General features: G+C 51.0%; 1 protein-coding gene across 5 annotated transcripts in view; it reads right to left on the bottom strand.

Moving 5' to 3' along the window:
• Positions 1-24,546, bottom strand: part of Prdm16 (PR/SET domain 16) — a 320,426-nt gene that overhangs the window by 186,600 nt on the left and 109,280 nt on the right. The window lies entirely within an intron of this gene.

Raw genomic sequence — 24,546 nt, 5'->3', positions numbered from 1 at the left:
CGTCCTACATCTCCAGGGCCTGGCAACTGCCACATCAGCACAAATTTCTCTCCCCCAACATTTCTCTGTGATATGTGGACACATTTTTTTCCCATGGAAAGAAAGTGTGGCCTTTGTAAGGGGGGCACGGCCAGCCTGAGTTACAGTAAAGATTAATCCCAAACAAGAGACAAGAGACAGAGACAAAGAGCATCACACACTTCGGCACTCAATGGATGTTTTCATAAATGTATGAATAATTTAAATTATCATTGCCGAGTATTTATTCGAGTGTTTCAGGGGGAAAATGCCTCCTCTTTTTTCTCCCTCGATTCCTTTCATTTTTGCTTCATCTCTTTTATGTGCTGCATAGGCTGTTTTTTGCCATCTGAATCGGCCCGGAACAATGGGATGTAAGAGGCTGAGGGGCCGAGGAAGAATACGGCCCTTGTTGCCGACGCCGCGCTGACATTGATTAATGAGGGTGCGGACACGGGCAGAATTTGTGAGAGCCGAGGGGGAATCGGGACCTGAGGGCATCCGAGGAGGAGGGCAGGGGCTGGCAGGGAGAAGCCCTCAGCCGCCCTCCAAGCCCAGTGGGAAAGGACAGGGGGGACGTGTGGCCTCAGAGCCACCAGCTCTGATGGACGGGTGACTCAACAGGTCCACGGAAAACAGTGCCAGGGTGGGGGGTCCTTGGGCCGATGCCCACCTGCCTGTCAGGCATCTGCTCAGCTGGTAGAGGACGGGTGGAGCTGCCATCTTGCTAGAATGATCCAGCAGGGTGGCCCTGCCCAAGGCCTTGGTCTTCTTCAGCCCCATGCATACCTCCTCCGATGTGCCCGTTCCTGCTCTGGGGTCTGAACACAGAATGGCTCTGTTTCCAAGAGGCTCTGCTTTTCAGAAACCTGATGGACCTCGTCCTGTGGATGGGGCCTGCCAGACTTCCTGACAAGATTCTAAGGATCCTACCTGCCAATGCATAGAACTTGTAGGCTGTGCCGGGGACTAGCGTGCCAGGCAGGATTCTGTTCATCTTACCCTCTCTTTTCCTATTTACATTTCACCAGAGGTGCTTTTGGGGGTATTTCTGCGGCTGATATGTAGTCAAGTGCTAATACCCAAGACCTGGCTGCCCCAAGACAGCAGATTCTCACGTATACCACCAGCTTTAGTTGTGCAAACCTTGATCCCCAATTTAAAACTATTAGTTAAATTAAAGGTGGCTACAGCCAGTTATTGGAGAGAAGAGAGGTAGGTGGGTTTTCAGCTACCTATCTCGGGGGTTGCAGGAAGGGACCAGGAGGAGAAAAAAAGATGGATGGTCCAGGAGGTCTCCATTGGGTATGATGGACCAGGATCTTGTGCCTGAGCAAAATGGATCATGAGGACAGGCTGGTGGAACAGAAATAACCTGGGAAGACACAAAATATTGGGGGAGAACGGGTAGGGGGAGTAGCCAGTCTAGCCCTTAGAGAATTATATTAGGGGGTAATCCCCTAGTAATTGCACAAAAAGCTAAATAAATAAATCGCAGTCTGGGTCTCATTCACTCGGAAGCTAGACAGGGATAGAGATAATCACATTAATTTGCAAGATGCTCGTTTAGTTCTGACTCAAGCCCCTCCCCTAAGGTGACACTGGAGCTCAGGACTGGCCCTCAAGACAAAAGGTGGTGCCAAGGTCAGCAGAGGGGATTGTGTGGTGACTCTGTAAGGATGGCCTTTGTCAACAAGGTTTAGTCTCACTACACAGGCTCCAGCCATTGGAGGGAACCTTGAGAGGAGGACCAGGCATAGCACAGAGACCTCAGTCACAGCAGGACATTCACAAATTATTGAGGAGGATGCTTCTGGGTGCTTCTAGGCTTGTGCCTACCAGGGAGCTCTGTGCTGCTGCCTGGGCTGTCAGGCTGAGCTCTGCCCACAGGCATGTCTGCTCGGCAGAACCCACCACGTTATGCCAAGCAATGAAGGAACTCTGTAGCTGCATCTGTCTCTGAGAGTGATACTCATTTGGGGTGTGTGTGTGTGTGTGTGTGTGTGTGTGTATGGGCAGATTCTCATTCCTGCAGTTTCTACAGAGGTGACCCCTTGTCCATAGCCTGGAGTCTAAGCCCAGCAGGACAGTCCCTCTGGAAACTCACTCCCCAAATCTTCTGTCACTTCAGTCACTCAGACCATCTAACCCAGCACTGTTCACTTAGAAAGAGGGGGGCTGGAAGTTACCCACCTCATTCTAGAAGTTTCTAGATTACATCTAATAGAAAATATTTTTCTATTCCTTATGCTTTTCATCTGTAGCAGACGTTTCTGCCAGGCCAGTCACAGGACGTCCAGGTACAGCAGGCTATGATGAACCTGCAGGCCCCAGATCAATCTTACCATGTGACTCTTTGGGACTTGGACACCTGTCTGGCGATATTCTCCTGGCCCCATCATTTAGCTCAGAGCATACCCTCTCACCTGCATGCTTCCGAGTTAATGTCCCAGGCAGTGTGCCCTGATAAAGATCTGGAACTGTAGGATTAATGGGGGGTGGCCAGGCCTCCCGGGGAGGGTGGCATTTGGCCTCCAGAGTCCTGGCCCCCAGCCTTGCTGGTGACCTTGTCTGTGGGCAACCTCTCAAGAGATCACAGTGTCCTGGAAATCCCACTTCCGCGGTAGAAAGCACAGTCCTCCTTGGAATGGTGTGCCCTGGCGGTGTTCAGTGCATCTAGAACAGATATCTAGTCCTGAGATGGGGTTGCTTACAGTATCTGAGCCCCTGGGGGAAAGCCCTTGAGCTCTCAGGTGAAACCATACAAGTTTTATCAAGGACCCCAAGATGAGACCCTGCACACTACCTTGTCACTACATGAATGGCAAATGACAGTCATCATACTACTGAAATCCTGCAGCCCCGTCCTGTGTATAACACCTCTGCCCCCATTAAGACAGGTGGGATTGTGTGTCAGCAAATTAAGCAAAGCATGTGCCTATGACTGGGTGGGTTTGCCATGTTTAATTCATGCAGATTTGGAGTGCAGGGGGGGGTTAAGTAACCTGTTGTTTCTTTTCCTCCCATCTTTGAATAGGGGGGTGCTGGCTGGCTAATTTGGGGGATCCAAAAATCTATGTTTGTGGCTACTAGGGATAGTGGCTCCCTTCTGGCAAATGGGAGCTGCCATCATGCAGGATGCGATCTTGGGCCACTTCTGCAGGTGTAGCCCTCCAGGAAAACAAGTGCAAGTGTGTGTGGGTGGGCAGGGGGGATGGCAGGTCTTTCCTGAAATGAAAACCAGTCCTACTTCCAGGAAGGCCCGCAAATCCCTTACACTTAACTCCACTAGCAGGGTATCTCTAGGTGTATGTGGAGAACTGCCACTAAGAAGGATAACAGGGCAGGCTCAGGGACTCCACCCAGCACAAGGGTCTGATGATTTCCTTCCAACAGTAATCTCTGGAGGTCAACTTTGAGAGAGGGGACAAGCAGGTGGGACCAAGAAGAAGGAAGAGGGCATTTGTCTTGTGCAGGTAGCTGTGGAAAACTGGCAGGAACCAGAAGGACCTTCTCTCGTGTGTTTTAATGTGCTAGAGCCCCTACACTGTGGCAGATATGACAGTGGCTGGGGGTTGACAGTCCAGGAGTGTCCTTCCTCTCCAGACGAGACAGGCTAGTTCCAGCTGAGACCTCCATGACAGAGCAGGATAGGTTCTAGTAAGGGAGAAGAGCTTTGGGAGCCTCAACATGTCCTCGGTGAGCAACAACAGGGATTCTTGGGTGTGCCCCTCCTCCATCAAACTGGGGAGGGGGTGTCAGGATCACCTGAAAAGGCGGCCAAGGGTGACCCAAGCCTTGATCCCCTGTGGGACAAGGAGGAGCTTAACTAGCCTGGGGCTGCATGAAAGAGTAAGGGAGGCCGGAGAACAAAGCTCCGCCAATTTGCTCTTTGGGGCATTGTGCAAACTGGCCCCTTTCCCAGCGTATCACTCTCCCATTGAACGAGGTCAAGCGCCGCCGCGGTCCTTCCGCAGCCCTGATGGGTTTTCAGGAGCTGGTGAATGGCGTGCAAATTAGCCAAGTCCTCGGGAGCCTCGTTACTGTCACTCCCAAACCGAAGCTCCAGAGGCAACGTGAGGATTAATCAATCCAGAGAGCTCGCCCATTATCAAAGCAAGGTAGGAAGCTATTCATTGTCTCTTCTTTCATGTTCCCTCCATCTTGCCGTTGCCAGCCGGAGGCGTCTCCAGCAGAAGACTCCTGCCCACGCCTGCCCTGCTCGCTCAACACCATAGAAGCCATGGAGCCTCTGCCTGCTGAGAACTGGTACTGGCTTGGCCCTGGCAGGGAAGGGGTGGGGCAGATGGCTCCACATTGGGACCAGGGCCTCTTTCTAAGGAAGACATTACCTCCAGGATTCAGGTCAGCTGTAATCCCAGATCTACCAATAAGGCTCCTTCCAGCCAAACTGGCTTTCTCAGGAACCCAACTAGCTAGCGTCTACATCTCACCAGGTTGAGCCCACAGCTTTTCAAGCCTGACTCCACCCCACTGGATGTTCACTAATGCTCTCTCCATTTTACATGTGAGATGGAAGACGCATCTACTTAGATTAACAGCTTGACCCTGACACTCACTGATGGTTGCAGAACACCTGGCAGGTGGCAGCCCTGAACCCACCCCAGTGAGCAAGCAAACTCCAGTGAGTGGCTATGACATATACACCCAATGAGGAACTGGAAAAATAATGCATTAAGGAATTTGTAATAATCTCTCAAATGAACAGACAGGCAAATATCCAGTGACTCTATAAATATAAATCTAATGAATTCATAGCTAGTGAATGAATCAGCAAATTTATCTACTAATTAAAGATGAGCAAGTGGATAAATATTTAAAGAGTGACAATAATTTGTGTTATTAACCAACATGCAAATATCAATAAACAAATATCTATGTAAGTGTGTACACAACCTATAAATAAATGTTAAATAAATAAATAAACAAACAAATGAAAACATAAAGATGAGTGGAGAAATAATGAATAAATATCTAACAATGGTGAGTGATTCGACAGATGTTTTTATACGAGTTAATTTATAAGAACGTATCTAATGAATGAATGGATAAACTACTTGGTAGCGGATGAGTAAGGAGGTAAATAGTAAAAAGCAATTAAGTATGAACCATCTTCTGAATGAGAAGGAACCAAATGTCCGCCCAGAGATCAGCTCTGGGCTCTTTCCAGCCTTCTGACTCATGGCACACAGTCACTTGTGAACTTTCCAGAGCTCTAGCTCCTGCCACGCAGGCCTGCACTTCAAAGCATGCCTCGGACCTGTCTTATCAGCAGCCCCGATGACACGCGGCACAGGAGCCGGTCAGAGCGGAAAATACAACTTCTCTCCTCTAAGTTGCATACTCGTTTCAGGCCGGACCATCAGAGCTGCAGCCTCTACTTGAGAGACTGGATTCTGAGCCTGCTGTTGTCTCTCTTCACGAATCTTCCAGTGTCTTACACCTCCCCGGGCCTCAGTTTCCCCACTGACCCACTGAAAGAATCCCTTATCCCAGCAGCTCAGAGCTAGATGTATCAAGTAGGTGAGGTCTATGGACAAGTTCTGGGAACCCAGGCCCCTATTCATGACCTCTGATTTGCCCTCAAGTTCACAATTAATGTAAATCATATATCAACATATATGAACATTCCACAGAGGGAGGGAGGATCAGGTTCCACACCCACGGCAGCCCTCCAACCTGCTCCGTGCCTAATTCTTGTTCTTGCTCCCTCTGTCCTTGGCACACACAGGCAGACAGGATCTTCACTAATCTTTCCACAGAGAAGGGGCTGGGGGGCTGACCTAAGTCTATCCAAGGTGACCCTGAGCGAGTGTGAGAGTCAGGACAGGCCATGAAAGAACTGTGTTCCTGGAATGAAAGGTGTGGTGTTCTCTGGACTCCGTCGTCGTGTTTAAGCTTGCTTGATAAATCCCAATCTATGATTTATCCCTCCTCCTTATCACCCTGTTCCTTTTCCATTCAGGCATGAACGTCTACCAGATAAATGATTAATTTTTTTCTTGTCCTTGGAACTGATACTTTCCCATATTTTTTGATTCCATGTTCTGAGGCTGCCCCCCCCATGCCCCTGCCCTCCCCCCACCACATCAGTTTACATACATGCAGGAAAAACATAGAACTACCCCTATTTGCTCTCACTGCCCCACTAGTCTGTGGAAAACAGCTAAAACAAGTTACCACAAGCCCAAGGAATGCCACCTTCCCTCCCAGTTCTCAGATACCTTTTGCCTGTTCATGGGGCCCTTGGGGGTCAGCAAGCTCCCTGAGGGAGGGGAAATGAAGGTCAACTCTCCCACCATTGACCTGGTGGCCTTGAGCCGGATGACTTGCTGTCTATCATAATCTGTAAAGCATGCAGGTGACCGGTACAGAGCAGAGAATCAGCAGGTCCATGTGTCAGTAGGCAAAGAAGGTTCCCTCTGCTCTGAGGCCCCAAGGGAGGCACCCTGGTAAACTGTGTAGCCTGGCCTGCTGGGGCTGCAGACACACCTATGGAACCTATGGGCAGGTGCTGAGTCAGGCAGTCTATGCTAGGACCACTTGACAGACAGACAGACTGAGGCAGGAGGTAACATAGTAACACATCTTCAGGTCACTGAGTCAGCAGGTGACAAAGCTACTTCTCCAGCCCAGGCCTGTTCTGCCCAGTGTGGTTTAGCCACTTTATGAGGATGGGGCTGAGGCTTGCCGCCCCACCCACCCCCGAATGCTTTCTGAGTCTCTACTGGTTCCTGGGAACTCCAGAAGCCTCAGCAGGAGACAGCAAGCCTGCAGGTGGCCTCACCCTGGAGAGCCACCTGCTACTTGAGCTTTGTGACTAAAAATTTGTTCTGGGGTGACAGAACAGGGTCAATGGCCTTGAGCAAAACTTGGACTCACAATTATCTAGAAAATTCCGTCCTTAGGAAGCTGGCTATAAAGAACAGGGCTTGATTCCAGGGAGGGAGCTCCTGTTATGAGTCCCCAAGATTCGGTACATCCGAATCTTCCCATGCTGACCCACACTCACAGTACGGCTACTGTCATATTCAGAGAGGATCCACTGGATTGCAAGTGACAGCCTTTCCACTGATTGCTGTCAGCCGAGGCAAGAGGAGGGGGACAGGAGGCTAGAACTGGGTGAAGGGCTCGGAGGGCCTGTCCTGCTGCTGCTGTGTGAGTGGTGGTCTCTGAGAACAGGGTTATCTTCACCTGTGATCATCAGCTGGTGCTTTTAAACGCAAATCCCTTCTTTTCATTTCAAAACTGTTCACAAAGGTACACAGGACTCAGAAAGCAAAGCAGCACCGTTTGTGGCGTCAAAGCCCTGTGACTGGAAAGCTTGTTTGCAACAGCAGACCCCCTCCTCCACAGTGCACCTGCAGGGAGACATGCATGGGTCGGGACAGAGTAGGTGTCTTGCAAGTTGCTACTTGAGCTTTCCGGATAGGAATTTCTTTTGAAGGGCCTCAGGCAAAGATGGTGGTCAGCCTTCCCAGAGGCTGCGGGCCAGGGAGCTGGCTATCTGGGTCCTGTGGGTGTGACCCCTTCTCCACTAGGCTGTACTGCTGTATACCAGCTATTGTGGGAGTTGTGGGTAGTGTGATGGCCTCCAGATCCTGGTGTAGGCAGTGCACAAGCCTCTTAAAGGGCCTATCAGTCCTTGTCTGTGACCCCAGTTCCCGGTTAGCATACCCTTCATTCCTATAAAGCTGGGGTGTCTTTCCCATCTTCCTGCTTCCAGCCTCCCGCCAGGCCCACTGGGATCCAGGGTGTGCCAGGCTTATCCTTTGCAGACTTCTAGAACAGTGACCAGGTCACACTTCCCTGGAATGCACAGATGTGCACCTATATCTGGGATTCATGTTTCCCTGTGTGTGTGTGTATGTGTGTGTGTGTTTAGGGGAGAGAATGTGAACAGGGTTGTACAAATATGTGTGTACAGGACAGTATGTCTCTGCATGAAGAAGTCATGTGGATGCTCAGACCCAGACTTGGGAAGGATCAGTTCATGTCTGGAATTCATTCACTAAGATACAATTTTTGGGGTCTTTCCAACTCTCATCTCTATCCTGCCTGTTGGTAAACCAGTCTGCACAGACTCACAGGGTTCAGGAAGCCAGCCCTGTCTCCTTCCCTCATTTATGATGTCACCAGGACCAGAGAGGACCGACTTTGGGTGGAATGTTGGGGACTACGCTTGGTAGGGAGACGCAGGTGGTGGGACAGGCTGAGCATCACCAGAAAAATTTTCCCTGACTTTAGTCAGAAAAACAGATTTACTATGCTGTCCAGTTTCTGCCTCAGCACACAGCCAAGCCACCCCAGATTTCAAGGACTCTCTGGAGGTGCCTCTGTCCCCTAGATGGGCTCTGTGTTGTCTGTCTCTATGGTGTCAGAGCTGATCCCAGAGGCCAGGGAGCTGTTGGTATACTGGAGCTCTCTCGACACCCAGGGATAGGATCTAAGTCTGCTGTTTGCTGAGGTCTTTCCTGGATAGGACTGTCAATCAGATTTGCAGGGGCGGGAGGCAGGCCTGGGTGGATCAGTCAGCAATCCACATTAGGGTGCTGTCACTCCGAAGTCACCGTGCACTGGTTGTGTAGCTATGGAAATGAGGCAAAAATAATGGGCAGGATCTGTGTGGCAACGGTAATGGGGAAGAGGGCCTGCTAGCCCTGAATCCATTTGTAGTCTCTTGGCTTAAATTACCTGCAAGGGCATCTTCAGGAAGGACCATGCCAGATTCCACTAGTGGGTGGGCGATGGTAGTGGAATGCTCAGATTAGATAAGATGTCGGAGGTGATGTGAAGGCAGCTGAGCTCCTTGGTGGGGGATGGGAACCTGATCCTTATTCCCCAGTGATGGAGTTCAACCCCAGTAGCAAACAGGCTTGTGCAACAGGCAATTACAGGAGGCCAGGCCTGGCCAGGAAAGCAGCCTGCCTGCCTGCTGCACCTCAGGAGGGTTGGGCCCCATACCTCACGCACAAGCCTTTCATCTCAGCCAGGCCTCCCCAGCCCTCAGAGTCTCCCTTAATCCTTACTTTCTTTAAAAGATGGATTAGGCAAATCTCATCTGGAAAATTAATTAATATATGAATTCAACAAATATTTACTGAGCATAGAACTCTGTTAAGCTCTCTTCTTTTTATAATCCTGTGGCACCTCCCTCTCTTCACATGTTTTTTTTTTTTTTTTGGCCGTTCAAGTTTTGGGCTGGTCTGCTTGTGTATTTTATAGATATTTAACTATTATTATTATTATTACTACTGATTCTAACACCATTTTTTTGTCCAATGCAACTTTAAGGACGTTGCTTTATTATATACCCAGTTATATGGAGCCTCAAACTTTTACATGGTGGAACTTGGTGACTGGGGGCTAAGGGTAGGTCTCTAAATGGCGAACCCTGGTGAACTTGGGGACCAAAGGGGACTCGGGGGGGGGGCATCTGGAGCCTGTGGGTTCCCACCGCTGGCCCTGGGATTATTTTCGATTTTCCTTCTGTGCCTGTCACTGGCAGTAGGTAAGTATGTCCTCGGGGCGCCCCGCCCCCCCAGCCAAACAAAAGTGAGCCTGCCTGTGCTTCCCAAGAAAGGGAGTTCTGGGCCTTTCAGGGCAGTGAATGGGGCCCCTCATTTAGGCAGCATTATACCAGGGCCTTCATTTCCCTTCTCCTCTTTACCTCATTCAGGGGGCTTCTGACTTCAACTAATTCGATCATAATCCCACTGGGCCTTCTCAGCCCCCCGTTCCGGAGCACATTGTCCAGGCCTAGCAGCCCCCCCACACGGGGGTCCCCGTTCCAATTAGCCAACTGCTGGGCCCGTCCCTTTCCACTCCTTTCCTGTCTGCCCGCCCATTTTTTTTTTTTTAACCATTTCCCTTTTGAATTAGACACCTAAGAGCCTTCAAGGGCGAGCATCTCACGCTGTGGGTCGGGCCCTGAGTGGTCAGCAGGCATGGACGAGGTGTGCTTATGTCAAGCAGGTTGGTAACCTGTTTGAAAGTTCCAGCTTCAAAGAGGAACAATAAATGCCCGTGTCTCTGTGTTTCACCTCTCCCCCTTCCCCAAGGGCTGTCTGACCCCTGTTAGATAATTCTACCTGGCCAGCAGGAATTGGGGTGTTCCTGCGTTTGACCTTGGATGGGTTTTATTTTTTCTCCTTTGCTAACTCAGAACCAGAGGGATGATGAATCTGATGTTCGTTTCTACCTTTATTTTGAAAATCCATACCCCACAGCTTATTCACAAGCCAAGCTTCCTGCCTAAATGAGAAGTGTTTAGAACTTTCCAGGTTTGAGTTCCGCCTGTGTGTCTGCAAGGGATATTTTGTTGCTAGAATAACAAAGGTGGAAAGTGGATAATAATCCTAATCCTGGGGCTGTCTGGATGGCTCAGTGGTAAATAGTACTTGGCTCTTCTTGCCAAGGAACCAGGTTCTAGTTCACACCAACACAGTGGTTTATAACCATCCATAACTCCACGCCCAGAGGATCCAACTCCTGTCTGACCTCCATGCAAAACACTTATACACATAAAATGAAATAAATCTAAAAATAAAACCCACTAATATTAAAATAGTGTACTACTGCTACCATCAGGCATGGCCTCAATGTCCATTTGTTACCAGGAGTAAGTTTCGCCCATGCCTGGGACACTACACACACATCCCCAGGCCAGGCATGCTCACTCTTTGTGTCCCAGGGGCCTCAGGGATCACCATGGCTGCAGGGCACTCTGGCTTAGGTGTGACTCTGCATAGTGGTCATTTCTTCCACTTGAGAATTACTCAGCCCAGATACTTGATCCCTGAGGGATCTGTTACATTCTGAACCGTGTGCCACCCCCTGAATCTGCACACCAAAGCCCAAGCCTCCAGCACCAGGGAATGTGGCCATGTTTTGAGGTAGTCTCTGCCAAGGACATGAATTGCCTTAGGATAAGTATAGTGTCCTTTTATCCGGTCTGAAGACATCCTGCTAAGAAGGGGACATTCAGAACTGGAAAAGAGGCTCAGCAGTTAAGTGAGAGTACTGTCGGCTCTTCTGAGGGATCCAGGCTTGGTTCCCACACACACACATGGCAGCTCCCACATATGTGCAGCACCAACTCTGGGCAATCCACTGCCCTCTTCTTCCAGTCCCTGAGGGCACTACATGCATGCAGTGCACAGACACATGAAGGAGGATCACGTAAGTACAAGGCTGAGGATTTTGGGTGACAGATCCACAAGCCATAAAATGCTAGTGACTCCAGAGAGCCATCCTCCCTCCCCAGAAGGCTGGAGGGGCACAGAATGCACCACCCCCATCCCATCCCATCCACACCAGGACACAGCCCAATATTTGTTACAGCAGCCTCAGGACCCTAAAACGGGCACCTGCCTTAGCCACATGCATTAGGATCAAGCATTTCCCACTGTGCAGTTAACAACTTTCCCCCAAGAAACAATGATGACTCAGAACCCAGACACTGGACAGCAAGTCCACAGTTAGTTTACCAGATCTGTCTCGGGTATCAGAGACACTGTCAGCAGGGTTTCACTGAAGGCTGTGGCCCCCTCCTGCAATACAGATTCTTCAACAATCTGCCTACACAGTCCAGGGACATGCCTTCAGACTGCAGCCTTTTCCAATTCTCTCAGGAGGGAGGTCCTGGGAGCCCGTTTGCTGGGGACACCTCTGTAACCTCAGCAGGTACTTCCTCGGTGAGAGAGGAGCTCAAGACAGGAGCGAAGCTTTGGGAAGAGCCGGAATGGAAAGTCACTGCTAATATTATAAGAATATGTCTCATATTTCACCTATTTCATCCTCACATATCATAAGCATTTTAATTCAAAAGCCAGGTGTGCTGGCCCACGTCTTTAATCCCAGTACCCAGGAGGCAGAGGCAGGCAGATCACTGAGTTCAAGGCAGCCTGGTCTACAGAGCAAGTTCAGGACTACATAGAGAAACTAAGTCTTGAAAAAAAATCCAAACAATGAGCAAAGTATGGAAATTCAAGCTAGGATGTAATCTCTTGATAATTTATTTCAATACCCCCATTGAACAAGTGGGGAAACTGAGACCTGCCTCTGAGCTTCTGGTGTCTCAAACTGAGCATTGACTTTCAGCGGGAGATGCAGCTCAGCTGGCAGCATGACTAGAAGGCATGAAGCCCTGGATTTGGTTCCCTGCATCCCATGAACTGAATATGGTGGTTCATGAATGTAACCCGCCTGCTCTGTGGGAGGAGGTGGGAGCATCAGGGGTGAGTTTGAGGTCAGTCTGGGCTACATGAAGTCCAGGGAAGCTGGAAGGTGCTTCTGACCTCAGCCTGAAGACAGTAGATGTCCCCTACTACCAAATGGATGGGACTGGCCCAGGCTGAGTCAGAGCTCCACAAGGCTGGCTTCCAAGTGCAGCTCACGCAGCTGCAGGGAGGTGAGGATGCTCTGAAAGAAAGCACTAGGAAAGCCAACTGCACACAGGCAGATGCAGAGGGATATGGGGTGGCCTCTGAAAGCTCAGTCTCTGGTCAAAGAGCTCGCAATTGGCATCTTTGCCAGCAAGCAGGGTTGATCAGATCCTGTATCTTCATCTTCCAGTCCCACATTTCTTCACCCCAGGCCCTGACTCAGTTGTGGTGTGAGCGCTCCGACTCACCAGGTCCCAGGTCGCCATCAAAGCAGAGTCTCTGCTGGAAATATGGCTGACCCCTATGCCTCTACAAGGAAAACCAAAAGTGTACTGCTTTGTCTGGGGTGGACTCCTGATGCCCTTCCCCAGCCAGATCCTATGAACACTGCCCGGAAGAAAGAGCATAAGGTAAAACATGGGCTCCTGTCTGAGAACCCTGCTGAGCTGTTCTTTCAAGGTGACAGGTGTGAAATTGTCCTTAAAGGCTCAAACTGGAGAACATTAGTACTGGACACATCACAGAGTGGGTCAATGCCAGGACCAGCAGACGGGCATCCTTTGACCACAGATCTGGTCACTGAGTCCTGAACTGTCTGTCCCTGGTGGGGACTTCTCTGAAAGCACAGATCTTTGCGTACAAGGGGTTCATAACCTACTCTATGGGATGCTAATATCCAAAGAGGCCAATGAACTAAGTTGCAGCAGGTGGGCCAACTGGAACCTTCTAGAACTGTAAACTTAGTCAGGCAGCCCAGGCAGTCCCTCTTGGATACCTGCTCATGGAGAGGGCAGGGAGGTCAGAGTTGGCTGGAGCTCTGTAAGCACACCCAGGATGGCCTGTGAGTTCTCTTTCTTATACACCTATCAGGTTGGCTTACTCCATTGTATTAAAGTACTTAAGGAGGGTAGAGGAGGTCTTAGCTACCTCTCCTGGGCACCCAGACCCAGACAGACACTCCAGCCTCTTCAGCACACTTTTGGGCTAAGTCCTCCAGCCTGTGGGCCTACCTTCACTTCCTGAGGCCACTGGCAACCAATGGCTCCAGAGGCCTCTGTGGAAAGCTTGGAACCAGCCAAACATCCTAATCCCCTGATCCCCCACTCTCCCCAGCACTCCGGGCCGCTGCTGAGCGCAGAGGCTGAAGCGAAGGCTGATAAATTAGTCTAGAGGGAAACAAGACTACCTCTACTTGTAAAAGGTCATTTCGACTTTGTTCTGGGTGAGGGTTTATCTTAGCTGCCACGGCGTCAGACAATGCCTGGGGCCTAAATGGCAGAAATCTTAGCTCTGCTCGTGAAATTACTGTGCTGATAAGACAGAATGGACTTTGGAGAGATCTAAATGGGAAAGGAGTGGATGTAGGTATTTTTGAACATGATTGAACAGGGATGACACAATAGGATGTACAATTAAACTGGGCATTAGCCCAGAAGGGGAAACAGCCTGAAAGGCAGACAAAGGTGGCTCCCGTGGCCCTGCTCAGGGCTGGTAATCCCTGTCCCTGCCCTGCATGGGCTGGCTGAGGGGTGCAGCTGGGACGGGGGGCGGGGGGCGGGGGGGTGTGCAGGGAGGACAAGGACACAGGAGTACATCTGTGTTGTTGCTGTTGCTGCTGCCAAAGGCTGGGGCCTTCACGAAGTATGAATGGCAGAGCTTGCCAGCCCTGGAGCAGTGTGCAGTGGTCTCAGTACAATGTTACATATAACGGGGAGTCTGTACACAGTTCCTCCTTAAAACTAGGCTGGCCTAGGGATGTCCTGGAACCAAAATGCACATAGATTCTTGCTTGCTTGTTTGCTTGTTTGTTTGTTTGTTTTTTTAACAAAGTCTCTTAGGTGGGTCTGTAACTTTTTATGTTGTAAAAATGACATAAATGTCTGAAATGTTGAATGTCTGAAAACCCTGCTTCTACCACTCGTGTGCTAGAATTAGAGGCATGTACCACCAAACTGGTCTATGTGCAGCTAGGGATGGAACCCAGAGCTTGTAAATGGTAGGTAAGTGGGCCCATCTCTGTCCCAGACACAGGTTTTAAACTGTGGGAAAGGAGAGTCCCAGGCCATATCAGGCAAACCTCCTACTGCACAGGAAGATGTTCAACGTCGTCGCCATGTCCCAAACTTCAGCCGGGACTTGGCTCAGTCTCCCCCTAAAGAGAAAGCTCTGGGGTGCACTTTTCTGGCTATGCTGCTTGCCTTTATTCAGAATAAACCAAGAGATAACTCAAGCCTCAGGGCTGAGAAAACCTACTTAGGGTGTCCTGTACCAGTCAAGCAACTCCTGCCTGCTTGCTTGCCTGCCTGCCTGCCTGCCTGCCTGCCTGCCTGCCTGCCTGCCTGCCTGCCTGCCACTAAGCAGACAGCACAGGTGCACCATGAGGTACTCTGTGACCTGTGAGTAACAGCGTTGTCCTTGTCTTTGGCGGGAGCAAGGTGGTTGTGACACCAGAGAGGACACTCCTGTGCCAGGACAAGCCACAGAGAAGCTCTGATAAGCAGGCAGGGCTGTCCTCTGCCTGTGGAGGGAGCCCCCGGGCTCCCATCTCAACCCAGGCCCAGAGAGACCTTTTATGGCCTGGAACGCCTGGGCTCTTGTCTGACCCCATGCACAGCAGACAGGGAGGGCTCACAAGGGACAGATATCAGCATGGTGGCTTGGGCTCTCCCTAGGGAGATGCCCGGGGAGCGCCCTCTTCCTGGCTCATCCTGCTCCGTATGAATCACGGCTGGGAAATCAGTGTAGATGACTGATGGTACAGTTTCTGCAGCCGTAGGGGTCTGGTTGCTTTCTGGGTCAGCCCAGAACAGCTCAGGCTATACCTGTGCCCTCTCCTCAGCTGCTGTTGATTCACAGATTCCCAGGACCTACGCGGGCATCCTAGCCCTATGGACAGAGATGCTTCTACAACTGGCATCCCAGAAGCGCTCAGGATGGGGAGGTTATCAGGCAATTCTCTATAAAGATTGCTTGAGAAACTCCAAGACTATGGGACAGGGAGGTCTTCACACTGCATGTTTACTGGCTGTAGGGGCCAGAGCCCCACAAGGACTTGCCTGAGTACACCCCTGTGCCCTGCAGTGTTCCGACTTTGCCACGGGCATCGTGGAGGCTGCTGTAGAACCCTCACTCTCATTTCAGGAAAGCGATAGCTCTCCCTGTTGTCTGAAGAATTCTATGTCACAGATACCATGAGCATAAAGTGGTCCTCAATGGGCCCAGCTGCAGTCCCTAGAGCAGGGGCTGAAGACTTATCTTTAGAAAAGAGGTAATCACGGCTCTGGGGAGAAGTGACTCCCAAGGAGCCAGGGCTGGACTCTTCTCTGGCAGCTCAGCCTGAGTCTCACCCTTACACACACACACACACACACACACACACACACACACACACACACACACCCCACAGAGTCAGACCTCCCTGTGGGCTTATATCACTTCCCCACAGGCTACTCCCCCAGGTTTTCCTTTCTCCCCTGTATCAGCAGGTCAGCTTCCTGCCCTGGGTGCTAGAGGAGGAGGGCAGGGACTGGGGAGGAAGGTAAACGGCTAAGCCTGGCTTGTGGGGCTTGGCTTCCTGGGACTCTCAGCCTCGGTTTCCTCTCAGCCAAAGGAGGACAGCCATGTGTTAATCACAGCATGGCTAGGAGAGAGCACTCTGAGTAGGAGAGCCTTATGTGGACCTGAGCAGGCACCCCATGAGTGAGTTCTGTGTTAGGGCTGGGCCTCTGCTCCTGCCCGGTTGCAGACCAATGGCCTAGCTCATCAAGCCTGCCAGGCACAGCCAGCCCAGGTGACTCCGTGAGCACTTGTTAGTGCATAGCCTTTATTTTTATTTTATTTTATTTTCCTTAAGGAAATAAGGAAAGTGGGAGACAGGAGAGACAGAAAGAGCTAAGAGGTCCTGTTCCACAGACAGACAGAGCTGAGCCCCAGTAGCCCACCTTCTCCTCTAATCTGGCCTTCTCTCCCGCTGGGACTGCCCCTCTACCTCAACCCCAAACTTCCACACGTCAGCTCACAGGCGGCATTCCAGAGTCTGGATGGGTGCTGGCTGTCACCGGGGTAGTGTGTGTGTGAGGCGGATGGCAAAATACCATTTAAGAAGTTGGCATTCACGGATGTCTCTCGAATATGAAAAGAAAACATTTATTTCCCCTTTTTTTCTCCTGTGAATCAGAGCACTCTATTTAAAGAAAGTGCCCTCTGCCGGGTTGCGGCTGAGTTATTACCCCTTAAGGAAGTGAGGGAGAGCCACCGGGGAGGTATTCTTAGTCATTCTCTCTCCTTGTCTCTAAAATTCCTTATATACCCGGATTCAGAGCTGGGACGAAGATAGTACAGGATTCCATGGCATTCCTGGCCTGAAAATGTGGGGCCGCTGTCAGTGAGCTCGGGAGATGCGGGGGAAGGTTGCCAACTGGGTCCCACAGTGGTCCTTGAGTGATGGCCATATGTGGCTTTCTCCCTACACTTTGAGGGGGTCTTGAGCTCAGCTCTTCCCAAGTGAGCCATGGTGGGCTGAGGCTGGGAAGGGGCCCCTAAGGCATCATTGCATGGTCTGGATGCTTGCTCCATGGGGTCTGCCTGGGAGGGTTTGTTCGGCGGTGCCTTCAGTAGTTCTGGGTGCTGCATCTGATTCCACAGTTCTAAAATCATCACAGGGAAGAAAAAGCCCACACATGCCTGAGTCTCAGTAACTCTCTCCAGCCACCAGACAGAGAGAGGCTGCCCAGCATCAAGGGTGCGTGGAGTGCTAGACAAAGGGCAAAACACTGCAAAATTCTGGGGCCAGAGAGGGCAAGCATAATCAGAAGATGACTTTGGCTTTTAGATTAGACAGGAGCCACCACCATTTAAAAGCCCCAGAGCGTCGGTTCCCAATCTGTGGGTCGTGACCCCTTTAGGGGTTGAATGACCCCTTCACAGGAGTCACGTATCAAATGTCCTGCCTACTAGATATTTACATCAAAATTCATAACAGTAGCAACATTATAGTTATGAAATAGCAGTGAAAGTAACTTTATGGTTGGGGGTCACCACAACTCGAGGGATTGCATTAAAGAGTCACAACACAGCGTTAGGAAGGTTGAGAACTGCAGCTCTCTACAAGGTGTGGCCATACCAGGGATAGCAGACCTGGCTGGTCTCGATGCCCAGGATCCACTGCTCAGGATTCACATCTTATAATACCTTCAGTGGCTCTCCCCTCCCCCCCCCACCGGTGGAACCATAGAACAAATCATAACAAGAGCTGAAGGGAAGATCAGGGTGCCTGCCAATAGGTTCATGGCATCCCTGTGCTGGGAGGCAGACTTTCAGAACCTCTGCAATACAGGGTGAGCATGTCCTGCTTATAGAAATACGTAAGTGTGCGTGTGTGTGTGTGTGTGTGTGTGTGTGTGTGCCCACCTGTGTCTGAGTGTTTCCGGGAGTGTGAGCCCTCAGGAGTATGTATGGAAGGCAGCGTGCTGCGTGCTGCGTGCTGCGTGCTGCGTGCTGCGTGCTGCGTGCTGCATGCTGGTCTTCCCATGTGGGACTGAATTACCACACAGTTCCTGAAACTACCTGTTCCTGAATCAGCACTGCCTGAGGAGCCATTCGGTGTTGTCCACTGTCCACCCTCAGAGTTCCTCAGGGCCTCGATGCCGGGTGCATAGCACACACACTGCCACAGACATCCTCATGCGGGGCCTCCTGGTGGGATGTGGCATATGAGAAGGGACTCCCCCTCTTCCTTCCTGGGTCAGTTGTGCTGGACCTTGACTGAGGATTATAATCTCTGGGTGCTGTCACAAGCTCTGTCGATAGATGACGATGAGGACTCTGGGTCTTAACCCCAGATGTTCCTGACGAACAGAGATAACCAACTCCGACTTGGAGTGAGCCTGGGTTCCTGTGTTGCTGGCTGTGATCAGGTGATATCAGGTGAGAGTCATGAGCCTATACTTTAGTTCTGAGGCCAAGATACAGGAAGAGGAACTCCAGGAGGCATCCCTCACCCTCAGAGGCCGATGTGTTAACTTGTTGCCTCCAAATCTTTCTTTGCAAATTCAGCTGGAACTGTTACACCTCACTGCTAAGTTGGGTAGACTCACTTTCTTGGGCGAGCTGCATATATACTTCGTCTGTGCCCAGCTTGTGTATTCTGCCATCCCAGACCTTGGTAGGACCGAGAGGTTGAAGGCCTTGCAGCTATGGACAGCTCCAGACATCAGCCTGCTGACCAGTTGGCCCAGGACATCCCAGTCTTGCTTTGGAGCAGGCAGCTTGGTGATAGCTGGTAATGGTAAAGCTATAGGTGTGTGTGTGTGTGTGTGTGTGTGTGTGTGTGTGTGTGTGTGTATCTGCTCATCCTGTGTGGAATCAGAAGTCTGGTGCTCAGGAGGGAATCACATGAGGCTTTGAGCAGAGAGGGCATTACACTCTCTCAGGGTTGCTTGGGAAGGATATGGTGACTCAGACAAAGCCAGTGAGTCTGTATGCTGCCTCCTTCCCAAGCTGACCATCTCCACCAGTCTGGCCTATCTGTCCTAAATATTGCTGTACACATGAGTCACTACAGATCTTGTCCAAAAGCACATGGTGACTCAGTGGATCTCTTTGTCCAGAAGGCCTTGGGCCAGCACTGCACTTGGGGGCTGCTCTGGGGGCAGTCAGGGCCTTCACACATGGTTCTCTATACTCTATTTCTCCTATACCCATTATGGAATCAGAAAAGGCAGGCAGATTCCATCATCAGAGGGAGCTCACTGCTTCCAGAGCTGTGACAGCTCCTCCTGGGACTCAGGAAGGACATTTCTCACGTGGGCTTTTCCACCAAGATACACCCTTAAAAGGATACATCCCTTAGCCACACACCTGACCCACGACTCCTTTGCTCAAGTCCTTCATGATGAGAGGCCGTCCAACTGGGTAGTTCAGGCCAAGCATGCGGCTGCTGAAGGAGGGGTGTTTGCTGCCAGAAATGCACATGCCTGGGGTGTTTGTGTGTGGGGGGGAGGGGTCCCCTAGGCTGTCCTCTCTCTCAAATATTAGTATTGATCCAGGGCCTGAGGGGATCTTTATAGGATTTGAACTCAGAATTCTGCTCAGAGCCCACAGGGACACCACTTGCCACGGGACCCCAACTCAGTATCCTGCGCTTCGTCTCCCAAAGCAGCCAAGGCCAGGCAGGGCAGAAATACAAGTGATCCGTACACTGGGTGGTCAGATCCCAATGCCAGGACTTTAACACTAGGCAGGAAGTAGAAGGTACCCCCTGAAGCATGGCCAGGCTGAGAGGAAGATCCCCCTAAAGTACAGCTAGGTTGTGAGGGAGATGCTTCTGTTTGTGGGCAAGTCCAAGGAGGAAAAGGCTTCATGTGAGGGTCTGTGAAGGCTGAAGGAGAGTGGGCAAAGGAAACCTTGAAGCTGAATCTTGGACCCAAGCTTGGGTTCTGCAGTGAGACTTTAGCTCCCCGCCCACACGGGCCAAGCCACTCTCTGAGAATTGGCAAATCTACCTATTTATCTCTCCTGCTCTGGGGCTGATTTTAGACTCAGCCTTTGGGCTCCTGCGTGCCTGTGTACTCGGTGTTTGGAGAAACTCATTCTTGGTACAGCCATTTAGTGCTAAGTCACAGCGGCTTTAGCCTGGAGAGGGCTTGGGAGACTAGAGGCTAAGGCTACACTGTGTGAAACCATGACAGTCAGACTGCCCCCAACACCGCCATCCCACTATTTTGGCCCCCAAACTCACACTGCTCATTCTCCACCCTCAGAAAAAGAAAGGCCTGCAATAAGCAAGAATGCTAACACGTATTTACACAAGCACACATAACTTTCCTCCAAGAAAGCTATTCTTGGCTGGTGTCTGGAGTGATAAGCTCACATTAAATGTACAGAAGTTTCCCAGAATCTCACAGCAGGTGCCTTACACCTCTGACCTCTCTGGTCATTAGAAGAACCAGAAGGGTCCCTGAAAGTGATCAGTAAATCTTGACCCTCGCCAGTGAAGGAACTGGCGGAAGACCCCAATGGCGGAAGACCCCAAGACTGTGGCACAGAGGGAGGAACGCGGCAGGCGGAAGGTCTCCATAATATCTCCCGTTTCCCCAGAGTGTCCTGTTACCTTGGCTTGTTTGTTGATTGAACAAATGAATGCATGCATTAATATTCAAACCCTCACTCCAGGGATTAAGGCAGCCCACTTGAGTAAATTCTTGAGATGATTGAAACCCCATCACTTCACATTAACACCTCTTAAACACTGGGAGACACATTCATTCAGCAGATGATGTTTGTGTGTCAATCACAGGCTCAACACAGTCTCAGAGAGAGACTTTCCGGAGTGACAACTGTGTCAACACAACCTCAGAGAGAGACTATCTGGAGACATCCTCGACGAGAACCTAGTCTAACTCCAGGGAAGTATGATCAACGTAGGCGACAAGTCTGTCTCCACTTCCTCCCCAGGTACCCAGCCATAAGTGTCTTACTCAAGCGAGCTCAGGCACACAGCTGCAGACTCTGCCTGGGGCAGGTGGCCACTGAACAGCCCATCCATAGCCCCATCCCTCTGGGCTGTCACGGCAGCCATCTCTTAATTAGCAAAATAAATAGCACGGTGATAAATGTCATAATTTACTCAACAAATGATCAAAATCATTGCTTCTGCAGACCCCGGGGCAATAAAATGCAATCACGGGGTGATTTATTCCCACCGGAGGGCGAGGGCAAGCTTCGTGTCAGTTAGCAGAGCACGGCATGGGGGGTTGGGGGGAGATGGTGGCCAGATGGAGGAGCCTGGGAATTAGGATGCCCTTCGGTGAAACCACCTCCTTGAGGGACAGAGTCCACAGAGATGTCCAGGTGTGGAAACCACACCCACACCCTCAGACAGCCCCATCAGCCAGGCCCAGGACATCAGGCATGTTTCCTTCCAAACCGACTGTGAGTCAGAGGGAAGGGGGCTTTAGAAACAATGGAGATATCCAACACACACATGAGCAAGGAGAGGGAAAGTCGAGGGATGGGCCAGGTGAACATCCAGTACCAGGCGAACATCAGAGGGGCAGGCTTAGCTGCTGCAGCCCTAGCTCTGCTCCATCAAAGGAGAGTGTACCTGGGGTGGGAGTGAACCCCACCAGGACATGGAGTCAAAACCCCTCCTATGTCACTTTCTGGTCACTGTGTTATGTAGTCACCCTAGCCTGACTCACATGTGGAAAACGTTTTCCTCCACAGTCACCTCATGCCAGCCATGCCTCCATACCTGCCTTTTCGTTCTGTCTTCTGAAACAAGAACTTTCCTCCCAGAAAGGAAATAAAGTATGGTCACAGCATCCCAAGTGACACCACAAACGATAGCTCTGACCCTCCTTCTCAACTGGCCACCCGAGGACCACTGGGTCATTCCTCCTGCTTGTAGGCCCCCCCCCAAGGACCAGAGCTCTGGAGTGCAGCCTGCCACAGACTGGTGCACCCCACTCCTGGGCCAATCCTCAGGGAAGCCAAACGGAACGGGCCCTCCTTGGCTTTCATCTGTCATCTTGGCTCCAATGTCACTGCTTGCTCTCTTGTAGCAAACGAGTACCACGTTAATGATCACAGAATTCAATTACTCTGATTCACAGAACTTAATTATGAGGGTGAGGCTGAATTATGCATGTAATCTGGGGCCATTCTGAGATTACACCTAGGCATGGCACAGACCGCCCTGAGCCTGACTGAGGTCCCCAGTCTTCAACATGCTTGCACATTAACAGTTTCTGGTAGCCTCTCTCTCTCTGCACTCACAGAGGTAACAGAGTGGCTGGTGGGCCAGGCCACCTGGTGTAAGTGGCTGGGGTGGTTAACAGAAGGCCTCTTTCTCAGGACTGACTATGGAGAGATCTGGGCCCTGGGTCCTGTTTTTGTTTTTCTTTTCCTGAACCAGGATCAGGAGATAAAGCACGTAGGCTAAGTTAGGAAAAGCTAGGAGGGCCACCAGAACTCACTGGCTTTGCTGAGCTACCTTCATACTTTGAGGGAGACAAAGAAACAGCATATGGTCTGTGAAAACAAAAAGTATAGTTCACATATGGAAAAATTATCCTAAAGCTATAAGGAGAGAAGAGGTCTCAGTGCTGCCCCCAAGCCCAGGCGACTCAGCTTATAGAGCTCAACGAACCCACTGCTGACTGAATCCTTGACTCCTAGAACTGAGAGCACCCACCTGCCTCCTCTTTTCTCCCTGGACAGTAGTGGCTTCCATTACAGTTCTGCCAGTGGCTTTAATAATTCAACCCCAAGAACACAACAACTAGCTGATCGGCCAGACGCTACAGAAGGACACAGTGCCCAGACAGGAGTCACAGAAACAGGTGAGGAGGTAGCTCAGGTGAGCCTAGAACTCTGTTTCCGGGCATTGGCCTGGGGGCAGCTATCACTAAGCACCCTTTCGAAAGGCAGAGGTCAGGTCACCACCACAGGACAAAACTCTCTGCAGAAACAGAGACACACATGTACACAATGCACTCACACCACATGCATAAGCGCACACCATACACACACACACACGCACACGTGCCCTTACACACACATGTACACACACTGTACACACCACACACACAAGCACATGCACACACACACACACCCTACCTCTCACTCTTAAGCAACTACCCAGAGTGTAAATAGTACTGCGAAAGTCAACAACAGGCCCTGAGGAGTGATAGCGACAGCCTGTACCAGGCCTGGCACCCAGGGAACCACTATGATATGGGGCACTTCTCTAAAAACCAAAATCAAACAGAAACCTGTATCAGCGGCAGAGCAGACAAGAACAAAGTCACTTCAAGGTCATCCAAAGAACTACCTGTTACCTGTAAGGTTTGTTTATCCTCCAAGCATCTGAAAGCTAGCCTACTGATTAAATAATGAAGATCTTTAAGTGCCTTAAACAAACACCCTCCAACTGCCTCTCTGGCGCAGCAGTGGATTGGGGAGTGACTCCCCCTCACCACCCCTCCCCCAGTAAAGCCAAATCAACTGAGCCCAAGGTATTCAGATACCATGCTGTTTAAAAACACTCCTTGGGCCACAGAGCACAGTATGGGCCTGCTGCAGGGATGGGATTCTAGACCCCTCCTCTCCTGCTCATACTCAGATCAGAAACCCAGCACCCTGGACGATGAACCCAACAAGAAAGTCCCTGTGACTCCAGACACCTCACTCCACCTGCTTTCTGAGACACGTGGAGGTCCAGGCATTCAACCTCAGGCATGTAGGACATATGAACAGCATGTGAATGGGATCTAGGTACCCCGGCAGGTGCATCAACTCCCTTGGATCTCCTTGGATCTCCATGCAACCTACCCCCACTCAAAAGGCTTTACACATGACAGGACCAAGGGAAATCCTCGGTACTTGGTGGCATGTCCAGAGTTTCTCTGCAAGAGGACACTATGCTCCGGAGAACATTTCCTCAGAGTCTCTGGGCAGCTGTGGAGCCTGGGTGTGCAAAGCCTGGGGGCTGTAAAATAGCCAGGGAGAGAACGCCAGGCCTTAAGCCGTTCTGGCTCTACAAAGAAAACCTACAAATCTGCTTAAACACTTTCCCAAGGTTGTCAAGAGGCTGGGAGAGGCAGAAAGACCAGCGGTAGACCCCTGTCCCACCTGACACCCACCCTCAGCCCTACTGCAGGAGAGCAGGCTCTCTCCCTCCCCTGGACCATTTGCCCTTCCTGGCATTGACCTCCTTGCAGGCACTCATGGAGGTTGTGAAACACCAAAAGGAATCTGGGTTCACATTCCTGCTTTCCACCCAGGCAGGCTCCCTGCCAAAACTACCACTGGAAACCAGCCCTGTAGGCCGCAGGAAGGCCGGGGCCTACAGGAAAACGTGCTTTTTGTGGCACTCTTAGTTCCCACGAGGCCACCTTGACAAGCCCCCTTAAAGCAGGGGTCAGTCAGTGTGCCTCATGGCCGGAGTGGACACTTCTGAAAGCTTCTGGTTCAAGGCTCACACTCGCTCTCCTAACAAACGCACAATCCTCTTCAAACCCTCTGCCCGGGTTAACACACATGAACTCCAACCCCGCCAAGGTCCGTGGAGATATGGATAAGGATGTTTAAGTAGGCAAGTCTTCTGATCACAGATCTG

The sequence above is a fragment of the Mus caroli genome, unplaced genomic scaffold (genome assembly GCF_978045245.1).
Source record: "Mus caroli unplaced genomic scaffold, Mus_caroli_1 scaffold_6, whole genome shotgun sequence".
Taxonomy (NCBI): Eukaryota; Metazoa; Chordata; class Mammalia; order Rodentia; family Muridae; genus Mus; species Mus caroli.
Note: the sequence above shows the minus strand (reverse complement) of the source record. Positions and strands in the feature narration are given on the sequence as shown.